At 40.2% G+C, this 25,767-nt stretch overlaps 1 protein-coding gene and 12 non-coding genes across 13 annotated transcripts in view; 5 read left to right on the forward strand and 8 right to left on the reverse strand.

The window, feature by feature from the left end:
* Positions 1-25,767, forward strand: part of LOC130657762 (histone H2A-beta, sperm) — a 198,997-nt gene that overhangs the window by 56,095 nt on the left and 117,135 nt on the right. The gene's annotated exons all lie outside the window — the stretch shown is intronic.
* On the forward strand, positions 3,124-3,242 carry LOC130659500 (5S ribosomal RNA). Its single transcript, XR_008986705.1, has one exon. It is a non-coding gene; the product is annotated as a 5S ribosomal RNA (ribosomal RNA).
* Positions 3,593-3,757, reverse strand: LOC130659604 (U1 spliceosomal RNA). Its single transcript, XR_008986808.1, has one exon. It is a non-coding gene; the product is annotated as a U1 spliceosomal RNA (small nuclear RNA).
* Positions 3,943-4,134, reverse strand: LOC130660659 (U2 spliceosomal RNA). The gene has a single exon (XR_008987857.1). It is a non-coding gene; the product is annotated as a U2 spliceosomal RNA (small nuclear RNA).
* Positions 9,002-9,120, forward strand: LOC130659512 (5S ribosomal RNA). The gene has a single exon (XR_008986717.1). It is a non-coding gene; the product is annotated as a 5S ribosomal RNA (ribosomal RNA).
* Positions 9,471-9,635, reverse strand: LOC130659605 (U1 spliceosomal RNA). The gene has a single exon (XR_008986809.1). It is a non-coding gene; the product is annotated as a U1 spliceosomal RNA (small nuclear RNA).
* Positions 9,821-10,012, reverse strand: LOC130660660 (U2 spliceosomal RNA). The gene has a single exon (XR_008987858.1). It is a non-coding gene; the product is annotated as a U2 spliceosomal RNA (small nuclear RNA).
* On the forward strand, positions 14,879-14,997 carry LOC130659525 (5S ribosomal RNA). The gene has a single exon (XR_008986729.1). It is a non-coding gene; the product is annotated as a 5S ribosomal RNA (ribosomal RNA).
* Positions 15,348-15,512, reverse strand: LOC130659606 (U1 spliceosomal RNA). The gene has a single exon (XR_008986811.1). It is a non-coding gene; the product is annotated as a U1 spliceosomal RNA (small nuclear RNA).
* On the reverse strand, positions 15,698-15,889 carry LOC130660661 (U2 spliceosomal RNA). Its single transcript, XR_008987859.1, has one exon. It is a non-coding gene; the product is annotated as a U2 spliceosomal RNA (small nuclear RNA).
* Positions 20,754-20,872, forward strand: LOC130659537 (5S ribosomal RNA). The gene has a single exon (XR_008986741.1). It is a non-coding gene; the product is annotated as a 5S ribosomal RNA (ribosomal RNA).
* LOC130659607 (U1 spliceosomal RNA) lies at positions 21,223-21,387 on the reverse strand. Its single transcript, XR_008986812.1, has one exon. It is a non-coding gene; the product is annotated as a U1 spliceosomal RNA (small nuclear RNA).
* LOC130660662 (U2 spliceosomal RNA) lies at positions 21,572-21,763 on the reverse strand. The gene has a single exon (XR_008987860.1). It is a non-coding gene; the product is annotated as a U2 spliceosomal RNA (small nuclear RNA).

Consider the following 25,767-nt stretch of genomic DNA (forward strand, 5'->3'; position numbering starts at 1 on the left):
TGTCAAACTTTATGTAGCATAAAATTTTTATGTAGCATAAAATTTAAACAGAAAGCAGAACAAAGTTTGATATAAAAAGCTAGCCGTAATATTTTTTATGGATGTGTGGCTATAAAAATAGCCGTTTTTTGTTTGGTAAGATGCTTAGGCACGTTCCCCACGAATTCTTCTTGCCAACTGGATGTCTTTAGGCATGATTGTAACTCGTTTTGCGTGAATGGCACACAAGTTAGTATCCTCGAACAAGCCAACAAGGTACGCTTCAGAAGCCTCTTGCAGAGCCATAACGGCTGTGCTCTGGAATCGCAGATCTGTTTTGAAGTCCTGAGCAATTTCTCGCACAAGACGCTGGAAAGGCAACTTGCGGATCAAGAGCTCGGTTGACTTCTGGTATCTTCTGATTTCTCTGAGAGCAACTGTACCAGGTCTGTAACGATGTGGTTTTTTTCACTCCTCCAGTAGCTGGTGCGCTTTTCCTCGCAGCTTTAGTGGCGAGTTGTTTTCGTGGAGCCTTTCCTCCAGTAGATTTACGTGCAGTTTGCTTTGTACGAGCCATATTTTAAGAAGTCGATGTAGTACGGATACACAAGACGGTCTAAAATGCACTATCGCGCCAAAGTTTTATTTCTCATATTGATTGACAGCTAAGGTTCAAAACAAACCATTTGATTGGTGCTAAGAAAGTAATTTCTGATTGGCTGCATAATGACATTACGCTCATTACTTTAACATTTTTATAAAATCTGTGTTTTTTGGCTACGGGAAAACGGCTGTATCTTCTGATACACAAAAGCTTTTGACTTTTTTTTTTTTTAGTAAGTAGCAGAAGGTTTGGCGAATTCCAACGATGCCAAATTTATTGCCTTACTGAAACATTAAGACCACGAATTTTTAAAAAAACTACAGTTTTACTTAAAAAAATGTACAAAATGTTCGGAACATTTTGTAATGACGCAACTCTATTGGTTAATTAGGGTGTTTCCACGAGCAGTAGGTAATTTTATGGCCTCTTTTTAAAGCTGTCTGAATTCTGTTAACTCAAACGTTGTTTTTGTACTCGTTCTGTACGCAACTATATCAATATGTCTGGACGCGGAAAAGGAGGTAAAGGATTGGGAAAAGGAGGTGCTAAACGTCACCGAAAAATTCTTCGTGATAACATTCAGGGAATCACAAAACCTGCTATTCGACGTCTTGCTCGACGAGGTGGTGTCAAACGTATCTCTGGCCTTATCTATGAGGAAACCAGAGGTGTACTGAAGGTTTTCTTAGAGAATGTTATTCGTGATGCTGTAACCTACACAGAGCACGCTAAACGCAAGACCGTTACCGCTATGGATGTTGTTTATGCCTTAAAACGTCAAGGAAGAACTCTTTACGGATTCGGAGGTTAAGCGTTGTCATTGCTCAACAAAAACGGCTATTTTTATAGCCACAAATCTTTTAAAACATTACTTTGTGCACGCTTCCAAATTACACAATGTGTAAAGTCTTGTCACAGTTACATTTATTGCTATACGATACTATGTCATATATGACACAAAAAAAATTTAGAAATACTTTGTAGGGTTAATTTGCCTGGGAGTGTTTCCGTGAAAAGCTGGGTTAAGTTAAATGTAAGCAATAACATGGATCAATGTACTTGTCTTTTCTGCAAGTACAGCTAATAATACGTATGAAAAGTGAAGCTAATCCACACACACACATGGGGAAGTATTTTAAATGTAGGCTAGTGTTCTTAAGCACATTATTTAGAAGTTTTATTAACTTCGGTTAACTTGTAGTGACGCCAAGTAAATGTTTTTTTAAAGATGTGTGGTCTTAAAAAAGACCGTTTGTGTTTGGTAGACGTTGGTTTACTTGCTGCTTGTGTATTTTGTGACGGCTTTTGTTCCTTCACTGACTGCGTGTTTTGCAAGTTCTCCAGGCAAGAGAAGACGTACTGCGGTTTGAATTTCACGAGAAGAGATGGTCGACTTTTTGTTTTGAAGAGCCAAACGCGAAGCTTCGGAAGCAATGCGCTCAAAGATGTCGTTGACAAATGAGTTCATGATGCTCATAGCTTTGCTTGAAACTCCGACATCTGGGTGAACTTGTTTCAAAACATTGTAGATGTAAATAGCATAACTTTCCTTTCTCTTTCTCTTGCGTTTCTTTTCACCAGTTCCACCAATCTTTCCTCCTTTTTTGCCGGCTCTTTTTTCACCTTTCTTGGCTACTTTAGGTGCCTGTTTTCCTCCTTTAGCTGCTGCGTCAGACATGGTTAAAAATTTTTGCTACTTAACTTGTAAATAAGCATTAAACTGCAAGTCAAAACTTTTTGTTTATAAGTAAAAAAATCGGATCGAATTCGATCCGAAAACGCCGATACGCAATTTAATTGGTTAAAAAAAAAATCTTTTGTTTAATACTTAATTATGATTGGTTAAAAAAACATGATTTCGATCCTATTTTTATGATGAAAAAACGAGTAAAGTTTATTTCGTTAACACTTACGTTAAATATTCGTACGTTTTTGTATTAACTTACAAATCAAATCGCAGTTATGTCTGGACGTGGAAAAGGTGGAAAAGCTAAGGCTAAAGCCAAGACAAGATCCTCAAGAGCTGGACTTCAATTTCCAGTCGGTAGAGTGCATAGATTCCTTCGTAGAGGGCACTATGCTAACCGAATTGGATCTGGAGCACCAGTTTACTTAGCAGCCGTCTTGGAATATTTATCTGCTGAGATATTGGAGTTGGCTGGTAACGCAGCAAGAGACAACAAAAAAGCTAGGATTATTCCAAGACATTTACAATTGGCTGTTCGTAATGATGAAGAATTAAACAAACTTTTGAGCGGTGTAACCATTGCAGCTGGTGGTGTTTTGCCAAACATTCAAGCTGTCTTACTCCCAAAGAAGAACGACAAAGGACAGAAGAAGTAAACCGCTACACTCAGAAAACAACGGCTATTTTTATAGCCACACATCTTTAAAAAAACATTGTTTTTTTCACAAAACTATAACCTTAAAGTCTAATAGATAATCCATGCATACGCCTTGTCCTAAGTAACTCAAAGAAATTAAATAAAAAAATTTGATCACAACGTCAAAATAAATTGCACGTATTTGCCCCTACTAATGTCTACGGCCATACCACGATGAACACACCCGTTCTCGTCTGATCACGGAAGTTAAGCATCGTCGGGCCGGGATAGTACTTGGATGGGGGACCGCCTGGGAACTCCCGGTGTCGTAGGCTTTTCATTTTCATTTGTTGCCTTTTCATTTCAATGGTGCTGTGATATATTTCTTGTTATAACAATTAAGGAACGTGGCGGTTGTTGAAAGTGTTTCCTATGACATTTTCCTACGACATTTTCAGGTGATAGTACGAGAAAAAAGAGCTTTCAAATGCATACAAACTCGATCTATTGCCGATCATCCAATAACCCTGACGGAATGGCAAATAAAATAAAATTCCGCCGCCTTCCGAGGACTTATATCGCAATCACGTTTCGTAACAGCCAAGCGAGGTTTTACCTTAGCGTTTAAGTCACCACCGACATTTGGCCGCGCAACTTTTCTAAGCTCATTCATTTTGACTTAAGGAGGGGGCGAGCGCGGACGCAGGCCCCCACTACCAGAAATTGTACGGTCGAGTTACTGACGTTTGCAGTAATCGCAGAGGTCAGCCCAAGCGTAGTGCAATGCAAGAGCCTCACTCTGGAAGAAAACCCTCATTGATCAGTCTTTACTTCCCCGTCAGGTAAGTATGAGTTGGAACTGCACCGTAGCATGAGGGTACCCTTCAAAGTTTGTTAATGCTTGTGGCTTGAGTGTGTTATAAACTGCCGTGTCGCGGGGCATAGGCTGTATTCTCCCCCAGTGTACGCGTTTTGTTCCCGCCGTAGACTATGCAGAGTGCCGTCGGAAAGAGGACTGCTATTATTCTTTTATTGCTTATGTGGGCCGCCATCGGTAATAGTGCAACACCAAGGCAACCCGTGGTCACGGCGTGAATGAATCCACCTCCATGACCCAAGGCCAAAAATCAGATTAATATACTGACCATTCAGAGAATGGCCTACCAGATATTAAACTGATAAGAACAGATACTACACTTGATCTTAGCCATTAGGCCGAGAAGCGATAAAGAACAAGCGTTGCCATGATAGGCATCGTCCACACACCGTAACTGCTTGTGGAGCATGTCACGTTACTGTAAAGCTTACAACTGTCACCGCGTACGGATGGACGGCGACATAGTAAAAATCACGGCTGTTGATTTAGCCGTAGGATGGAGAGCGACTGTAGCGAGTGGATGGTAACTTACATGAATGCTAACAAAGGCGACGATACTAAGTGCGTGATATTACTTTCCAATATGACTGCGTACATTCCGTTTATCAACGCATTACGCCAGAACGTGCGCGCGCGTTACACAGTAGACCATGCAGCCGAAATGCGACAGTGCGACCCTGCCAGGAGTCGAACCTGGAATCCCCTGATTCGTAGTCAGATGCCTTATCCATTGGGCCACAGGGCGATGCTTATGACTTCGCCCCATCGTTATTTTGGCTTGCGCATTCGTTTTACTTACGACAGAATTCTTCGTGTTTGTAGCCATGAAAGAAAGGGACTTCTGTGAGTGAATTTTTTTACTGTGGTCTAATAAAAAAGTCGAAACGCAGTGCCCAATATATGAATTGCTCCTAATAGCCGGAAACAGGCCGTGTCGATGATGTAGGCCGACATACGCAACGCAAACCAAAGAACGCTTTATGAAAATCCTAACACGGGCGCGGAAGAAGCCCAAATTAACAGAGTAGATGTAATGCTGAAGACCTCAAACTCCAGCAGCTTCTCTTTCAGACTATTGCGTCGTGCTACAAATAAAAATTAACATGCTTTCGCATAGTCGCGGCTCCCAAAACGGACATTATACGATGTACAGAAACACACATTTCTGTTTTCGCGCCAAATCAATTCCCGGGAGTGGTACTTTTACGTCCGCATACTTCGCACCGTCTTAAATTATATCTCATTTACACGGTAATGTTTAGTATACTTCTACTGTGATAACAAGCATCGTTTATCGTTGGATTGTTGTAAGAAAACATTAAAAATGAGTGAAGCAGCTTCTCCAAGAGAAAATCGCACCCAAGAAGAAACCTGCTGCAAAGAAGACAGCTGATCACCCTAAATATGTGGACATGATCAAGGCTGCTATCGCTACCCTAAAGGAACGCGGTGGTTCATCTCGCCAAGCTATTACAAAATATATTCATGCAAATTACAAAGTTGCTGAAAACTCAGATCATCATCTGAAAATGGCTCTTAAACGAGGAGTAACATCAGGCGATTTGATTCAAACTAAAGGCACTGGTGCTTCTGGATCATTCAAGCTAGGTCAGGTAAAAAAAGAAAAACCTAAGAAAAAGGCCGCAGCAAAAAAGCCAACGGCAAAGAAGCCTACTGCAAAGAAAAGTACACCAAAAAAGAAGCCAGCAAAGAAGAGCACGCCAAAGAAAGCAGCAAAGAAGCCTGCCACAAAGAAAGCCTCGGCTAAGAAACCAGCAGCTAAGAAACCCACAAAGAAGCCTGTTGCTAAAAAACCTGCAGCAAAGAAGGTCAAAAAGACTCCCAAAAAGGCAGCAAAGAAGACCGCAAAAAAATAATTTGTGTGTATCTGGCTATTACATTAACAAACGGCTATTTTTATAGCCACACATTTACAAAAAAACATTATCTTGGTACAAAGTTAAACTTGTTTAAGTCACTTAAACAGTTAAAAAAGAGTAATTTTAAGATTAGATTCCCTAAGTTTAAGTATTTTCGTTTTTAAATTTCTTATTTTCTTGCTTTTACTTTTCTTGCCCTTCATATTTTTAACATTGTCAAACTTTATGTAGCATAAAATTTTTATGTAGCATAAAATTTAAACAGAAAGCAGAACAAAGTTTGATATAAAAAGCTAGCCGTAATATTTTTTATGGATGTGTGGCTATAAAAATAGCCGTTTTTTGTTTGGTAAGATGCTTAGGCACGTTCCCCACGAATTCTTCTTGCCAACTGGATGTCTTTAGGCATGATTGTAACTCGTTTTGCGTGAATGGCACACAAGTTAGTATCCTCGAACAAGCCAACAAGGTACGCTTCAGAAGCCTCTTGCAGAGCCATAACGGCTGTGCTCTGGAATCGCAGATCTGTTTTGAAGTCCTGAGCAATTTCTCGCACAAGACGCTGGAAAGGCAACTTGCGGATCAAGAGCTCGGTTGACTTCTGGTATCTTCTGATTTCTCTGAGAGCAACTGTACCAGGTCTGTAACGATGTGGTTTTTTCACTCCTCCAGTAGCTGGTGCGCTTTTCCTCGCAGCTTTAGTGGCGAGTTGTTTTCGTGGAGCCTTTCCTCCAGTAGATTTACGTGCAGTTTGCTTTGTACGAGCCATATTTTAAGAAGTCGATGTAGTACGGATACACAAGACGGTCTAAAATGCACTATCGCGCCAAAGTTTTATTTCTCATATTGATTGACAGCTAAGGTTCAAAACAAACCATTTGATTGGTGCTAAGAAAGTAATTTCTGATTGGCTGCATAATGACATTACGCTCATTACTTTAACATTTTTATAAAATCTGTGTTTTTTGGCTACGGGAAAACGGCTGTATCTTCTGATACACAAAAGCTTTTGACTTTTTTTTTTTTTTAGTAAGTAGCAGAAGGTTTGGCGAATTCCAACGATGCCAAATTTATTGCCTTACTGAAACATTAAGACCACGAATTTTTAAAAAAACTACAGTTTTACTTAAAAAAATGTACAAAATGTTCGGAACATTTTGTAATGACGCAACTCTATTGGTTAATTAGGGTGTTTCCACGAGCAGTAGGTAATTTTATGGCCTCTTTTTAAAGCTGTCTGAATTCTGTTAACTCAAACGTTGTTTTTGTACTCGTTCTGTACGCAACTATATCAATATGTCTGGACGCGGAAAAGGAGGTAAAGGATTGGGAAAAGGAGGTGCTAAACGTCACCGAAAAATTCTTCGTGATAACATTCAGGGAATCACAAAACCTGCTATTCGACGTCTTGCTCGACGAGGTGGTGTCAAACGTATCTCTGGCCTTATCTATGAGGAAACCAGAGGTGTACTGAAGGTTTTCTTAGAGAATGTTATTCGTGATGCTGTAACCTACACAGAGCACGCTAAACGCAAGACCGTTACCGCTATGGATGTTGTTTATGCCTTAAAACGTCAAGGAAGAACTCTTTACGGATTCGGAGGTTAAGCGTTGTCATTGCTCAACAAAAACGGCTATTTTTATAGCCACAAATCTTTTAAAACATTACTTTGTGCACGCTTCCAAATTACACAATGTGTAAAGTCTTGTCACAGTTACATTTATTGCTATACGATACTATGTCATATATGACACAAAAAAAATTTAGAAATACTTTGTAGGGTTAATTTGCCTGGGAGTGTTTCCGTGAAAAGCTGGGTTAAGTTAAATGTAAGCAATAACATGGATCAATGTACTTGTCTTTTCTGCAAGTACAGCTAATAATACGTATGAAAAGTGAAGCTAATCCACACACACACATGGGGAAGTATTTTAAATGTAGGCTAGTGTTCTTAAGCACATTATTTAGAAGTTTTATTAACTTCGGTTAACTTGTAGTGACGCCAAGTAAATGTTTTTTTAAAGATGTGTGGTCTTAAAAAAGACCGTTTGTGTTTGGTAGACGTTGGTTTACTTGCTGCTTGTGTATTTTGTGACGGCTTTTGTTCCTTCACTGACTGCGTGTTTTGCAAGTTCTCCAGGCAAGAGAAGACGTACTGCGGTTTGAATTTCACGAGAAGAGATGGTCGACTTTTTGTTTTGAAGAGCCAAACGCGAAGCTTCGGAAGCAATGCGCTCAAAGATGTCGTTGACAAATGAGTTCATGATGCTCATAGCTTTGCTTGAAACTCCGACATCTGGGTGAACTTGTTTCAAAACATTGTAGATGTAAATAGCATAACTTTCCTTTCTCTTTCTCTTGCGTTTCTTTTCACCAGTTCCACCAATCTTTCCTCCTTTTTTGCCGGCTCTTTTTTCACCTTTCTTGGCTACTTTAGGTGCCTGTTTTCCTCCTTTAGCTGCTGCGTCAGACATGGTTAAAAATTTTTGCTACTTAACTTGTAAATAAGCATTAAACTGCAAGTCAAAACTTTTTGTTTATAAGTAAAAAAATCGGATCGAATTCGATCCGAAAACGCCGATACGCAATTTAATTGGTTAAAAAAAAAATCTTTTGTTTAATACTTAATTATGATTGGTTAAAAAAACATGATTTCGATCCTATTTTTATGATGAAAAAACGAGTAAAGTTTATTTCGTTAACACTTACGTTAAATATTCGTACGTTTTTGTATTAACTTACAAATCAAATCGCAGTTATGTCTGGACGTGGAAAAGGTGGAAAAGCTAAGGCTAAAGCCAAGACAAGATCCTCAAGAGCTGGACTTCAATTTCCAGTCGGTAGAGTGCATAGATTCCTTCGTAGAGGGCACTATGCTAACCGAATTGGATCTGGAGCACCAGTTTACTTAGCAGCCGTCTTGGAATATTTATCTGCTGAGATATTGGAGTTGGCTGGTAACGCAGCAAGAGACAACAAAAAAGCTAGGATTATTCCAAGACATTTACAATTGGCTGTTCGTAATGATGAAGAATTAAACAAACTTTTGAGCGGTGTAACCATTGCAGCTGGTGGTGTTTTGCCAAACATTCAAGCTGTCTTACTCCCAAAGAAGAACGACAAAGGACAGAAGAAGTAAACCGCTACACTCAGAAAACAACGGCTATTTTTATAGCCACACATCTTTAAAAAAACATTGTTTTTTTCACAAAACTATAACCTTAAAGTCTAATAGATAATCCATGCATACGCCTTGTCCTAAGTAACTCAAAGAAATTAAATAAAAAAATTTGATCACAACGTCAAAATAAATTGCACGTATTTGCCCCTACTAATGTCTACGGCCATACCACGATGAACACACCCGTTCTCGTCTGATCACGGAAGTTAAGCATCGTCGGGCCGGGATAGTACTTGGATGGGGGACCGCCTGGGAACTCCCGGTGTCGTAGGCTTTTCATTTTCATTTGTTGCCTTTTCATTTCAATGGTGCTGTGATATATTTCTTGTTATAACAATTAAGGAACGTGGCGGTTGTTGAAAGTGTTTCCTATGACATTTTCCTACGACATTTTCAGGTGATAGTACGAGAAAAAAGAGCTTTCAAATGCATACAAACTCGATCTATTGCCGATCATCCAATAACCCTGACGGAATGGCAAATAAAATAAAATTCCGCCGCCTTCCGAGGACTTATATCGCAATCACGTTTCGTAACAGCCAAGCGAGGTTTTACCTTAGCGTTTAAGTCACCACCGACATTTGGCCGCGCAACTTTTCTAAGCTCATTCATTTTGAATTAAGGAGGGGGCGAGCGCGGACGCAGGCCCCCACTACCAGAAATTGTACGGTCGAGTTACTGACGTTTGCAGTAATCGCAGAGGTCAGCCCAAGCGTAGTGCAATGCAAGAGCCTCACTCTGGAAGAAAACCCTCATTGATCAGTCTTTACTTCCCCGTCAGGTAAGTATGAGTTGGAACTGCACCGTAGCATGAGGGTACCCTTCAAAGTTTGTTAATGCTTGTGGCTTGAGTGTGTTATAAACTGCCGTGTCGCGGGGCATAGGCTGTATTCTCCCCCAGTGTACGCGTTTTGTTCCCGCCGTAGACTATGCAGAGTGCCGTCGGAAAGAGGACTGCTATTATTCTTTTATTGCTTATGTGGGCCGCCATCGGTAATAGTGCAACACCAAGGCAACCCGTGGTCACGGCGTGAATGAATCCACCTCCATGACCCAAGGCCAAAAATCAGATTAATATACTGACCATTCAGAGAATGGCCTACCAGATATTAAACTGATAAGAACAGATACTACACTTGATCTTAGCCATTAGGCCGAGAAGCGATAAAGAACAAGCGTTGCCATGATAGGCATCGTCCACACACCGTAACTGCTTGTGGAGCATGTCACGTTACTGTAAAGCTTACAACTGTCACCGCGTACGGATGGACGGCGACATAGTAAAAATCACGGCTGTTGATTTAGCCGTAGGATGGAGAGCGACTGTAGCGATGTGGATGGTAACTTACATGAATGCTAACAAAGGCGACGATACTAAGTGCGTGATATTACTTTCCAATATGACTGCGTACATTCCGTTTATCAACGCATTACGCCAGAACGTGCGCGCGCGTTACACAGTAGACCATGCAGCCGAAATGCGACAGTGCGACCCTGCCAGGAGTCGAACCTGGAATCCCCTGATTCGTAGTCAGATGCCTTATCCATTGGGCCACAGGGCGATGCTTATGACTTCGCCCCATCGTTATTTTGGCTTGCGCATTCGTTTTACTTACGACAGAATTCTTCGTGTTTGTAGCCATGAAAGAAAGGGACTTCTGTGAGTGAATTTTTTTACTGTGGTCTAATAAAAAAGTCGAAACGCAGTGCCCAATATATGAATTGCTCCTAATAGCCGGAAACAGGCCGTGTCGATGATGTAGGCCGACATACGCAACGCAAACCAAAGAACGCTTTATGAAAATCCTAACACGGGCGCGGAAGAAGCCCAAATTAACAGAGTAGATGTAATGCTGAAGACCTCAAACTCCAGCAGCTTCTCTTTCAGACTATTGCGTCGTGCTACAAATAAAAATTAACATGCTTTCGCATAGTCGCGGCTCCCAAAACGGACATTATACGATGTACAGAAACACACATTTCTGTTTTCGCGCCAAATCAATTCCCGGGAGTGGTACTTTTACGTCCGCATACTTCGCACCGTCTTAAATTATATCTCATTTACACGGTAATGTTTAGTATACTTCTACTGTGATAACAAGCATCGTTTATCGTTGGATTGTTGTAAGAAAACATTAAAAATGAGTGAAGCAGCTTCTCCAAAGAAAATCGCACCCAAGAAGAAACCTGCTGCAAAGAAGACAGCTGATCACCCTAAATATGTGGACATGATCAAGGCTGCTATCGCTACCCTAAAGGAACGCGGTGGTTCATCTCGCCAAGCTATTACAAAATATATTCATGCAAATTACAAAGTTGCTGAAAACTCAGATCATCATCTGAAAATGGCTCTTAAACGAGGAGTAACATCAGGCGATTTGATTCAAACTAAAGGCACTGGTGCTTCTGGATCATTCAAGCTAGGTCAGGTAAAAAAAGAAAAACCTAAGAAAAAGGCCGCAGCAAAAAAGCCAACGGCAAAGAAGCCTACTGCAAAGAAAAGTACACCAAAAAAGAAGCCAGCAAAGAAGAGCACGCCAAAGAAAGCAGCAAAGAAGCCTGCCACAAAGAAAGCCTCGGCTAAGAAACCAGCAGCTAAGAAACCCACAAAGAAGCCTGTTGCTAAAAAACCTGCAGCAAAGAAGGTCAAAAAGACTCCCAAAAAGGCAGCAAAGAAGACCGCAAAAAAATAATTTGTGTGTATCTGGCTATTACATTAACAAACGGCTATTTTTATAGCCACACATTTACAAAAAAACATTATCTTGGTACAAAGTTAAACTTGTTTAAGTCACTTAAACAGTTAAAAAAGAGTAATTTTAAGATTAGATTCCCTAAGTTTAAGTATTTTCGTTTTTAAATTTCTTATTTTCTTGCTTTTACTTTTCTTGCCCTTCATATTTTTAACATTGTCAAACTTTATGTAGCATAAAATTTTTATGTAGCATAAAATTTAAACAGAAAGCAGAACAAAGTTTGATATAAAAAGCTAGCCGTAATATTTTTTATGGATGTGTGGCTATAAAAATAGCCGTTTTTTGTTTGGTAAGATGCTTAGGCACGTTCCCCACGAATTCTTCTTGCCAACTGGATGTCTTTAGGCATGATTGTAACTCGTTTTGCGTGAATGGCACACAAGTTAGTATCCTCGAACAAGCCAACAAGGTACGCTTCAGAAGCCTCTTGCAGAGCCATAACGGCTGTGCTCTGGAATCGCAGATCTGTTTTGAAGTCCTGAGCAATTTCTCGCACAAGACGCTGGAAAGGCAACTTGCGGATCAAGAGCTCGGTTGACTTCTGGTATCTTCTGATTTCTCTGAGAGCAACTGTACCAGGTCTGTAACGATGTGGTTTTTTCACTCCTCCAGTAGCTGGTGCGCTTTTCCTCGCAGCTTTAGTGGCGAGTTGTTTTCGTGGAGCCTTTCCTCCAGTAGATTTACGTGCAGTTTGCTTTGTACGAGCCATATTTTAAGAAGTCGATGTAGTACGGATACACAAGACGGTCTAAAATGCACTATCGCGCCAAAGTTTTATTTCTCATATTGATTGACAGCTAAGGTTCAAAACAAACCATTTGATTGGTGCTAAGAAAGTAATTTCTGATTGGCTGCATAATGACATTACGCTCATTACTTTAACATTTTTATAAAATCTGTGTTTTTTGGCTACGGGAAAACGGCTGTATCTTCTGATACACAAAAGCTTTTGACTTTTTTTTTTTTTAGTAAGTAGCAGAAGGTTTGGCGAATTCCAACGATGCCAAATTTATTGCCTTACTGAAACATTAAGACCACGAATTTTTAAAAAAACTACAGTTTTACTTAAAAAAATGTACAAAATGTTCGGAACATTTTGTAATGACGCAACTCTATTGGTTAATTAGGGTGTTTCCACGAGCAGTAGGTAATTTTATGGCCTCTTTTTAAAGCTGTCTGAATTCTGTTAACTCAAACGTTGTTTTTGTACTCGTTCTGTACGCAACTATATCAATATGTCTGGACGCGGAAAAGGAGGTAAAGGATTGGGAAAAGGAGGTGCTAAACGTCACCGAAAAATTCTTCGTGATAACATTCAGGGAATCACAAAACCTGCTATTCGACGTCTTGCTCGACGAGGTGGTGTCAAACGTATCTCTGGCCTTATCTATGAGGAAACCAGAGGTGTACTGAAGGTTTTCTTAGAGAATGTTATTCGTGATGCTGTAACCTACACAGAGCACGCTAAACGCAAGACCGTTACCGCTATGGATGTTGTTTATGCCTTAAAACGTCAAGGAAGAACTCTTTACGGATTCGGAGGTTAAGCGTTGTCATTGCTCAACAAAAACGGCTATTTTTATAGCCACAAATCTTTTAAAACATTACTTTGTGCACGCTTCCAAATTACACAATGTGTAAAGTCTTGTCACAGTTACATTTATTGCTATACGATACTATGTCATATATGACACAAAAAAAATTTAGAAATACTTTGTAGGGTTAATTTGCCTGGGAGTGTTTCCGTGAAAAGCTGGGTTAAGTTAAATGTAAGCAATAACATGGATCAATGTACTTGTCTTTTCTGCAAGTACAGCTAATAATACGTATGAAAAGTGAAGCTAATCCACACACACACATGGGGAAGTATTTTAAATGTAGGCTAGTGTTCTTAAGCACATTATTTAGAAGTTTTATTAACTTCGGTTAACTTGTAGTGACGCCAAGTAAATGTTTTTTTAAAGATGTGTGGTCTTAAAAAAGACCGTTTGTGTTTGGTAGACGTTGGTTTACTTGCTGCTTGTGTATTTTGTGACGGCTTTTGTTCCTTCACTGACTGCGTGTTTTGCAAGTTCTCCAGGCAAGAGAAGACGTACTGCGGTTTGAATTTCACGAGAAGAGATGGTCGACTTTTTGTTTTGAAGAGCCAAACGCGAAGCTTCGGAAGCAATGCGCTCAAAGATGTCGTTGACAAATGAGTTCATGATGCTCATAGCTTTGCTTGAAACTCCGACATCTGGGTGAACTTGTTTCAAAACATTGTAGATGTAAATAGCATAACTTTCCTTTCTCTTTCTCTTGCGTTTCTTTTCACCAGTTCCACCAATCTTTCCTCCTTTTTTGCCGGCTCTTTTTTCACCTTTCTTGGCTACTTTAGGTGCCTGTTTTCCTCCTTTAGCTGCTGCGTCAGACATGGTTAAAAATTTTTGCTACTTAACTTGTAAATAAGCATTAAACTGCAAGTCAAAACTTTTTGTTTATAAGTAAAAAAATCGGATCGAATTCGATCCGAAAACGCCGATACGCAATTTAATTGGTTAAAAAAAAAATCTTTTGTTTAATACTTAATTATGATTGGTTAAAAAAACATGATTTCGATCCTATTTTTATGATGAAAAAACGAGTAAAGTTTATTTCGTTAACACTTACGTTAAATATTCGTACGTTTTTGTATTAACTTACAAATCAAATCGCAGTTATGTCTGGACGTGGAAAAGGTGGAAAAGCTAAGGCTAAAGCCAAGACAAGATCCTCAAGAGCTGGACTTCAATTTCCAGTCGGTAGAGTGCATAGATTCCTTCGTAGAGGGCACTATGCTAACCGAATTGGATCTGGAGCACCAGTTTACTTAGCAGCCGTCTTGGAATATTTATCTGCTGAGATATTGGAGTTGGCTGGTAACGCAGCAAGAGACAACAAAAAAGCTAGGATTATTCCAAGACATTTACAATTGGCTGTTCGTAATGATGAAGAATTAAACAAACTTTTGAGCGGTGTAACCATTGCAGCTGGTGGTGTTTTGCCAAACATTCAAGCTGTCTTACTCCCAAAGAAGAACGACAAAGGACAGAAGAAGTAAACCGCTACACTCAGAAAACAACGGCTATTTTTATAGCCACACATCTTTAAAAAAACATTGTTTTTTTCACAAAACTATAACCTTAAAGTCTAATAGATAATCCATGCATACGCCTTGTCCTAAGTAACTCAAAGAAATTAAATAAAAAAATTTGATCACAACGTCAAAATAAATTGCACGTATTTGCCCCTACTAATGTCTACGGCCATACCACGATGAACACACCCGTTCTCGTCTGATCACGGAAGTTAAGCATCGTCGGGCCGGGATAGTACTTGGATGGGGGACCGCCTGGGAACTCCCGGTGTCGTAGGCTTTTCATTTTCATTTGTTGCCTTTTCATTTCAATGGTGCTGTGATATATTTCTTGTTATAACAATTAAGGAACGTGGCGGTTGTTGAAAGTGTTTCCTATGACATTTTCCTACGACATTTTCAGGTGATAGTACGAGAAAAAAGAGCTTTCAAATGCATACAAACTCGATCTATTGCCGATCATCCAATAACCCTGACGGAATGGCAAATAAAATAAAATTCCGCCGCCTTCCGAGGACTTATATCGCAATCACGTTTCGTAACAGCCAAGCGAGGTTTTACCTTAGCGTTTAAGTCACCACCGACATTTGGCCGCGCAACTTTTCTAAGCTCATTCATTTTGAATTAAGGAGGGGGCGAGCGCGGACGCAGGCCCCCACTACCAGAAATTGTACGGTCGAGTTACTGACGTTTGCAGTAATCGCAGAGGTCAGCCCAAGCGTAGTGCAATGCAAGAGCCTCACTCTGGAAGAAAACCCTCATTGATCAGTCTTTACTTCCCCGTCAGGTAAGTATGAGTTGGAACTGCACCGTAGCATGAGGGTACCCTTCAAAGTTTGTTAATGCTTGTGGCTTGAGTGTGTTATAAACTGCCGTGTCGCGGGGCATAGGCTGTATTCTCCCCCAGTGTACGCGTTTTGTTCCCGCCGTAGACTATGCAGAGTGCCGTCGGAAAGAGGACTGCTATTATTCTTTTATTGCTTATGTGGGCCGCCATCGGTAATAGTGCAACACCAAGGCAACCCGTGGTCACGGCGTGAATGAATCCACCTCCATGACCCAAGGCCAAAAATCAGATTAATATACTGACCATTCAGAGAATGGCCTACCAGATATTAAACTGATAAGAACAGATACTACACTTGATCTTAGCCATTAGGCCGAGAAGCGATAAAGAACAAGCGTTGCCATGATAGGCATCGTCCACACACCGTAACTGCTTGTGGAGCATGTCACGTTACTGTAAAGCTTACAACTGTCACCGCGTACGGATGGACGGCGACATAGTAAAAATCACGGCTGTTGATTTAGCCGTAGGATGGAGAGCGACTGTAGCGAGTGGATGGTAACTTACATGAATGCTAACAAAGGCGACGATACTAAGTGCGTGATATTACTTTCCAATATGACTGCGTACATTCCGTTTATCAACGCATTACGCCAGAACGTGCGCGCGCGTTACACAGTAGACCATGCAGCCGAAATGCGACAGTGCGACCCTGCCAGGAGTCGAACCTGGAATCCCCTGATTCGTAGTCAGATGCCTTATCCATTGGGCCACAGGGCGATGCTTATGACTTCGCCCCATCGTTATTTTGGCTTGCGCATTCGTTTTACTTACGACAGAATTCTTCGTGTTTGTAGCCATGAAAGAAAGGGACTTCTGTGAGTGAATTTTTTTACTGTGGTCTAATAAAAAAGTCGAAACGCAGTGCCCAATATATGAATTGCTCCTAATAGCCGGAAACAGGCCGTGTCGATGATGTAGGCCGACATACGCAACGCAAACCAAAGAACGCTTTATGAAAATCCTAACACGGGCGCGGAAGAAGCCCAAATTAACAGAGTAGATGTAATGCTGAAGACCTCAAACTCCAGCAGCTTCTCTTTCAGACTATTGCGTCGTGCTACAAATAAAAATTAACATGCTTTCGCATAGTCGCGGCTCCCAAAACGGACATTATACGATGTACAGAAACACACATTTCTGTTTTCGCGCCAAATCAATTCCCGGGAGTGGTACTTTTACGTCCGCATACTTCGCACCGTCTTAAATTATATCTCATTTACACGGTAATGTTTAGTATACTTCTACTGTGATAACAAGCATCGTTTATCGTTGGATTGTTGTAAGAAAACATTAAAAATGAGTGAAGCAGCTTCTCCAAAGAAAATCGCACCCAAGAAGAAACCTGCTGCAAAGAAGACAGCTGATCACCCTAAATATGTGGACATGATCAAGGCTGCTATCGCTACCCTAAAGGAACGCGGTGGTTCATCTCGCCAAGCTATTACAAAATATATTCATGCAAATTACAAAGTTGCTGAAAACTCAGATCATCATCTGAAAATGGCTCTTAAACGAGGAGTAACATCAGGCGATTTGATTCAAACTAAAGGCACTGGTGCTTCTGGATCATTCAAGCTAGGTCAGGTAAAAAAAGAAAAACCTAAGAAAAAGGCCGCAGCAAAAAAGCCAACGGCAAAGAAGCCTACTGCAAAGAAAAGTACACCAAAAAAGAAGCCAGCAAAGAAGAGCACGCCAAAGAAAGCAGCAAAGAAGCCTGCCACAAAGAAAGCCTCGGCTAAGAAACCAGCAGCTAAGAAACCCACAAAGAAGCCTGTTGCTAAAAAACCTGCAGCAAAGAAGGTCAAAAAGACTCCCAAAAAGGCAGCAAAGAAGACCGCAAAAAAATAATTTGTGTGTATCTGGCTATTACATTAACAAACGGCTATTTTTATAGCCACACATTTACAAAAAAACATTATCTTGGTACAAAGTTAAACTTGTTTAAGTCACTTAAACAGTTAAAAAAGAGTAATTTTAAGATTAGATTCCCTAAGTTTAAGTATTTTCGTTTTTAAATTTCTTATTTTCTTGCTTTTACTTTTCTTGCCCTTCATATTTTTAACATTGTCAAACTTTATGTAGCATAAAATTTTTATGTAGCATAAAATTTAAACAGAAAGCAGAACAAAGTTTGATATAAAAAGCTAGCCGTAATATTTTTTATGGATGTGTGGCTATAAAAATAGCCGTTTTTTGTTTGGTAAGATGCTTAGGCACGTTCCCCACGAATTCTTCTTGCCAACTGGATGTCTTTAGGCATGATTGTAACTCGTTTTGCGTGAATGGCACACAAGTTAGTATCCTCGAACAAGCCAACAAGGTACGCTTCAGAAGCCTCTTGCAGAGCCATAACGGCTGTGCTCTGGAATCGCAGATCTGTTTTGAAGTCCTGAGCAATTTCTCGCACAAGACGCTGGAAAGGCAACTTGCGGATCAAGAGCTCGGTTGACTTCTGGTATCTTCTGATTTCTCTGAGAGCAACTGTACCAGGTCTGTAACGATGTGGTTTTTTCACTCCTCCAGTAGCTGGTGCGCTTTTCCTCGCAGCTTTAGTGGCGAGTTGTTTTCGTGGAGCCTTTCCTCCAGTAGATTTACGTGCAGTTTGCTTTGTACGAGCCATATTTTAAGAAGTCGATGTAGTACGGATACACAAGACGGTCTAAAATGCACTATCGCGCCAAAGTTTTATTTCTCATATTGATTGACAGCTAAGGTTCAAAACAAACCATTTGATTGGTGCTAAGAAAGTAATTTCTGATTGGCTGCATAATGACATTACGCTCATTACTTTAACATTTTTATAAAATCTGTGTTTTTTGGCTACGGGAAAACGGCTGTATCTTCTGATACACAAAAGCTTTTGACTTTTTTTTTTTTTAGTAAGTAGCAGAAGGTTTGGCGAATTCCAACGATGCCAAATTTATTGCCTTACTGAAACATTAAGACCACGAATTTTTAAAAAAACTACAGTTTTACTTAAAAAAATGTACAAAATGTTCGGAACATTTTGTAATGACGCAACTCTATTGGTTAATTAGGGTGTTTCCACGAGCAGTAGGTAATTTTATGGCCTCTTTTTAAAGCTGTCTGAATTCTGTTAACTCAAACGTTGTTTTTGTACTCGTTCTGTACGCAACTATATCAATATGTCTGGACGCGGAAAAGGAGGTAAAGGATTGGGAAAAGGAGGTGCTAAACGTCACCGAAAAATTCTTCGTGATAACATTCAGGGAATCACAAAACCTGCTATTCGACGTCTTGCTCGACGAGGTGGTGTCAAACGTATCTCTGGCCTTATCTATGAGGAAACCAGAGGTGTACTGAAGGTTTTCTTAGAGAATGTTATTCGTGATGCTGTAACCTACACAGAGCACGCTAAACGCAAGACCGTTACCGCTATGGATGTTGTTTATGCCTTAAAACGTCAAGGAAGAACTCTTTACGGATTCGGAGGTTAAGCGTTGTCATTGCTCAACAAAAACGGCTATTTTTATAGCCACAAATCTTTTAAAACATTACTTTGTGCACGCTTCCAAATTACACAATGTGTAAAGTCTTGTCACAGTTACATTTATTGCTATACGATACTATGTCATATATGACACAAAAAAAATTTAGAAATACTTTGTAGGGTTAATTTGCCTGGGAGTGTTTCCGTGAAAAGCTGGGTTAAGTTAAATGTAAGCAATAACATGGATCAATGTACTTGTCTTTTCTGCAAGTACAGCTAATAATACGTATGAAAAGTGAAGCTAATCCACACACACACATGGGGAAGTATTTTAAATGTAGGCTAGTGTTCTTAAGCACATTATTTAGAAGTTTTATTAACTTCGGTTAACTTGTAGTGACGCCAAGTAAATGTTTTTTTAAAGATGTGTGGTCTTAAAAAAGACCGTTTGTGTTTGGTAGACGTTGGTTTACTTGCTGCTTGTGTATTTTGTGACGGCTTTTGTTCCTTCACTGACTGCGTGTTTTGCAAGTTCTCCAGGCAAGAGAAGACGTACTGCGGTTTGAATTTCACGAGAAGAGATGGTCGACTTTTTGTTTTGAAGAGCCAAACGCGAAGCTTCGGAAGCAATGCGCTCAAAGATGTCGTTGACAAATGAGTTCATGATGCTCATAGCTTTGCTTGAAACTCCGACATCTGGGTGAACTTGTTTCAAAACATTGTAGATGTAAATAGCATAACTTTCCTTTCTCTTTCTCTTGCGTTTCTTTTCACCAGTTCCACCAATCTTTCCTCCTTTTTTGCCGGCTCTTTTTTCACCTTTCTTGGCTACTTTAGGTGCCTGTTTTCCTCCTTTAGCTGCTGCGTCAGACATGGTTAAAAATTTTTGCTACTTAACTTGTAAATAAGCATTAAACTGCAAGTCAAAACTTTTTGTTTATAAGTAAAAAAATCGGATCGAATTCGATCCGAAAACGCCGATACGCAATTTAATTGGTTAAAAAAAAAATCTTTTGTTTAATACTTAATTATGATTGGTTAAAAAAACATGATTTCGATCCTATTTTTATGATGAAAAAACGAGTAAAGTTTATTTCGTTAACACTTACGTTAAATATTCGTACGTTTTTGTATTAACTTACAAATCAAATCGCAGTTATGTCTGGACGTGGAAAAGGTGGAAAAGCTAAGGCTAAAGCCAAGACAAGATCCTCAAGAGCTGGACTTCAATTTCCAGTCGGTAGAGTGCATAGATTCCTTCGTAGAGGGCACTATGCTAACCGAATTGGATCTGGAGCACCAGTTTACTTAGCAGCCGTCTTGGAATATTTATCTGCTGAGATATTGGAGTTGGCTGGTAACGCAGCAAGAGACAACAAAAAAGCTAGGATTATTCCAAGACATTTACAATTGGCTGTTCGTAATGATGAAGAATTAAACAAACTTTTGAGCGGTGTAACCATTGCAGCTGGTGGTGTTTTGCCAAACATTCAAGCTGTCTTACTCCCAAAGAAGAACGACAAAGGACAGAAGAAGTAAACCGCTACACTCAGAAAACAACGGCTATTTTTATAGCCACACATCTTTAAAAAACATTGTTTTTTTCACAAAACTATAACCTTAAAGTCTAATAGATAATCCATGCATACGCCTTGTCCTAAGTAACTCAAAGAAATTAAATAAAAAAATTTGATCACAACGTCAAAATAAATTGCACGTATTTGCCCCTACTAATGTCTACGGCCATACCACGATGAACACACCCGTTCTCGTCTGATCACGGAAGTTAAGCATCGTCGGGCCGGGATAGTACTTGGATGGGGGACCGCCTGGGAACTCCCGGTGTCGTAGGCTTTTCATTTTCATTTGTTGCCTTTTCATTTCAATGGTGCTGTGATATATTTCTTGTTATAACAATTAAGGAACGTGGCGGTTGTTGAAAGTGTTTCCTATGACATTTTCCTACGACATTTTCAGGTGATAGTACGAGAAAAAAGAGCTTTCAAATGCATACAAACTCGATCTATTGCCGATCATCCAATAACCCTGACGGAATGGCAAATAAAATAAAATTCCGCCGCCTTCCGAGGACTTATATCGCAATCACGTTTCGTAACAGCCAAGCGAGGTTTTACCTTAGCGTTTAAGTCACCACCGACATTTGGCCGCGCAACTTTTCTAAGCTCATTCATTTTGAATTAAGGAGGGGGCGAGCGCGGACGCAGGCCCCCACTACCAGAAATTGTACGGTCGAGTTACTGACGTTTGCAGTAATCGCAGAGGTCAGCCCAAGCGTAGTGCAATGCAAGAGCCTCACTCTGGAAGAAAACCCTCATTGATCAGTCTTTACTTCCCCGTCAGGTAAGTATGAGTTGGAACTGCACCGTAGCATGAGGGTACCCTTCAAAGTTTGTTAATGCTTGTGGCTTGAGTGTGTTATAAACTGCCGTGTCGCGGGGCATAGGCTGTATTCTCCCCAGTGTACGCGTTTTGTTCCCGCCGTAGACTATGCAGAGTGCCGTCGGAAAGAGGACTGCTATTATTCTTTTATTGCTTATGTGGGCCGCCATCGGTAATAGTGCAACACCAAGGCAACCCGTGGTCACGGCGTGAATGAATCCACCTCCATGACCCAAGGCCAAAAATCAGATTAATATACTGACCATTCAGAGAATGGCCTACCAGATATTAAACTGATAAGAACAGATACTACACTTGATCTTAGCCATTAGGCCGAGAAGCGATAAAGAACAAGCGTTGCCATGATAGGCATCGTCCACACACCGTAACTGCTTGTGGAGCATGTCACGTTACTGTAAAGCTTACAACTGTCACCGCGTACGGATGGACGGCGACATAGTAAAAATCACGGCTGTTGATTTAGCCCGTAGGATGGAGAGCGACTGTAGCGAGTGGATGGTAACTTACATGAATGCTAACAAAGGCGACGATACTAAGTGCGTGATATTACTTTCCAATATGACTGCGTACATTCCGTTTATCAACGCATTACGCCAGAACGTGCGCGCGCGTTACACAGTAGACCATGCAGCCGAAATGCGACAGTGCGACCCTGCCAGGAGTCGAACCTGGAATCCCCTGATTCGTAGTCAGATGCCTTATCCATTGGGCCACAGGGCGATGCTTATGACTTCGCCCCATCGTTATTTTGGCTTGCGCATTCGTTTTACTTACGACAGAATTCTTCGTGTTTGTAGCCATGAAAGAAAGGGACTTCTGTGAGTGAATTTTTTTACTGTGGTCTAATAAAAAAGTCGAAACGCAGTGCCCAATATATGAATTGCTCCTAATAGCCGGAAACAGGCCGTGTCGATGATGTAGGCCGACATACGCAACGCAAACCAAAGAACGCTTTATGAAAATCCTAACACGGGCGCGGAAGAAGCCCAAATTAACAGAGTAGATGTAATGCTGAAGACCTCAAACTCCAGCAGCTTCTCTTTCAGACTATTGCGTCGTGCTACAAATAAAAATTAACATGCTTTCGCATAGTCGCGGCTCCCAAAACGGACATTATACGATGTACAGAAACACACATTTCTGTTTTCGCGCCAAATCAATTCCCGGGAGTGGTACTTTTACGTCCGCATACTTCGCACCGTCTTAAATTATATCTCATTTACACGGTAATGTTTAGTATACTTCTACTGTGATAACAAGCATCGTTTATCGTTGGATTGTTGTAAGAAAACATTAAAAATGAGTGAAGCAGCTTCTCCAAAGAAAATCGCACCCAAGAAGAAACCTGCTGCAAAGAAGACAGCTGATCACCCTAAATATGTGGACATGATCAAGGCTGCTATCGCTACCCTAAAGGAACGCGGTGGTTCATCTCGCCAAGCTATTACAAAATATATTCATGCAAATTACAAAGTTGCTGAAACTCAGATCATCATCTGAAAATGGCTCTTAAACGAGGAGTAACATCAGGCGATTTGATTCAAACTAAAGGCACTGGTGCTTCTGGATCATTCAAGCTAGGTCAGGTAAAAAAAGAAAAACCTAAGAAAAAGGCCGCAGCAAAAAAGCCAACGGCAAAGAAGCCTACTGCAAAGAAAAAGTACACCAAAAAAGAAGCCAGCAAAGAAGAGCACGCCAAAGAAAGCAGCAAAGAAGCCTGCCACAAAGAAAGCCTCGGCTAAGAAACCAGCAGCTAAGAAACCCACAAAGAAGCCTGTTGCTAAAAAACCTGCAGCAAAGAAGGTCAAAAAGACTCCCAAAAAGGCAGCAAAGAAGACCGCAAAAAAATAATTTGTGTGTATCTGGCTATTACATTAACAAACGGCTATTTTTATAGCCACACATTTACAAAAAAACATTATCTTGGTACAAAGTTAAACTTGTTTAAGTCACTTAAACAGTTAAAAAAGAGTAATTTTAAGATTAGATTCCCTAAGTTTAAGTATTTTCGTTTTTAAATTTCTTATTTTCTTGCTTTTACTTTTCTTGCCCTTCATATTTTTAACATTGTCAAACTTTATGTAGCATAAAATTTTTATGTAGCATAAAATTTAAACAGAAAGCAGAACAAAGTTTGATATAAAAAGCTAGCCGTAATATTTTTTATGGATGTGTGGCTATAAAAATAGCCGTTTTTTGTTTGGTAAGATGCTTAGGCACGTTCCCCACGAATTCTTCTTGCCAACTGGATGTCTTTAGGCATGATTGTAACTCGTTTTGCGTGAATGGCACACAAGTTAGTATCCTCGAACAAGCCAACAAGGTACGCTTCAGAAGCCTCTTGCAGAGCCATAACGGCTGTGCTCTGGAATCGCAGATCTGTTTTGAAGTCCTGAGCAATTTCTCGCACAAGACGCTGGAAAGGCAACTTGCGGATCAAGAGCTCGGTTGACTTCTGGTATCTTCTGATTTCTCTGAGAGCAACTGTACCAGGTCTGTAACGATGTGGTTTTTTCACTCCTCCAGTAGCTGGTGCGCTTTTCCTCGCAGCTTTAGTGGCGAGTTGTTTTCGTGGAGCCTTTCCTCCAGTAGATTTACGTGCAGTTTGCTTTGTACGAGCCATATTTTAAGAAGTCGATGTAGTACGGATACACAAGACGGTCTAAAATGCACTATCGCGCCAAAGTTTTATTTCTCATATTGATTGACAGCTAAGGTTCAAAACAAACCATTTGATTGGTGCTAAGAAAGTAATTTCTGATTGGCTGCATAATGACATTACGCTCATTACTTTAACATTTTTATAAAATCTGTGTTTTTTGGCTACGGGAAAACGGCTGTATCTTCTGATACACAAAAGCTTTGACTTTTTTTTTTTTTAGTAAGTAGCAGAAGGTTTGGCGAATTCCAACGATGCCAAATTATTGCCTTACTGAAACATTAAGACCACGAATTTTTAAAAAAACTACAGTTTTACTTAAAAAAATGTACAAAATGTTCGGAACATTTTGTAATGACGCAACTCTATTGGTTAATTAGGGTGTTTCCACGAGCAGTAGTAATTTTATGGCCTCTTTTTAAAGCTGTCTGAATTCTGTTAACTCAAACGTTGTTTTTGTACTCGTTCTGTACGCAACTATATCAATATGTCTGGACGCGGAAAAGGAGGTAAAGGATTGGGAAAAGGAGGTGCTAAACGTCACCGAAAAATTCTTCGTGATAACATTCAGGGAATCACAAAACCTGCTATTCGACGTCTTGCTCGACGAGGTGGTGTCAAACGTATCTCTGGCCTTATCTATGAGGAAACCAGAGGTGTACTGAAGGTTTTCTTAGAGAATGTTATTCGTGATGCTGTAACCTACACAGAGCACGCTAAACGCAAGACCGTTACCGCTATGGATGTTGTTTATGCCTTAAAACGTCAAGGAAGAACTCTTTACGGATTCGGAGGTTAAGCGTTGTCATTGCTCAACAAAAACGGCTATTTTTATAGCCACAAATCTTTTAAAACATTACTTTGTGCACGCTTCCAAATTACACAATGTGTAAAGTCTTGTCACAGTTACATTTATTGCTATACGATACTATGTCATATATGACACAAAAAAAATTTAGAAATACTTTGTAGGGTTAATTTGCCTGGGAGTGTTTCCGTGAAAAGCTGGGTTAAGTTAAATGTAAGCAATAACATGGATCAATGTACTTGTCTTTTCTGCAAGTACAGCTAATAATACGTATGAAAAGTGAAGCTAATCCACACACACACATGGGGAAGTATTTTAAATGTAGGCTAGTGTTCTTAAGCACATTATTTAGAAGTTTTATTAACTTCGGTTAACTTGTAGTGACGCCAAGTAAATGTTTTTTTAAAGATGTGTGGTCTTAAAAAAGACCGTTTGTGTTTGGTAGACGTTGGTTTACTTGCTGCTTGTGTATTTTGTGACGGCTTTTGTTCCTTCACTGACTGCGTGTTTTGCAAGTTCTCCAGGCAAGAGAAGACGTACTGCGGTTTGAATTTCACGAGAAGAGATGGTCGACTTTTTGTTTTGAAGAGCCAAACGCGAAGCTTCGGAAGCAATGCGCTCAAAGATGTCGTTGACAAATGAGTTCATGATGCTCATAGCTTTGCTTGAAACTCCGACATCTGGGTGAACTTGTTTCAAAACATTGTAGATGTAAATAGCATAACTTTCCTTTCTCTTTCTCTTGCGTTTCTTTTCACCAGTTCCACCAATCTTTCCTCCTTTTTTGCCGGCTCTTTTTTCACCTTTCTTGGCTACTTTAGGTGCCTGTTTTCCTCCTTTAGCTGCTGCGTCAGACATGGT

The sequence above is a fragment of the Hydractinia symbiolongicarpus genome, chromosome 9, assembly GCF_029227915.1.
Source record: "Hydractinia symbiolongicarpus strain clone_291-10 chromosome 9, HSymV2.1, whole genome shotgun sequence".
Classification (NCBI taxonomy): Eukaryota; Metazoa; Cnidaria; class Hydrozoa; order Anthoathecata; family Hydractiniidae; genus Hydractinia; species Hydractinia symbiolongicarpus.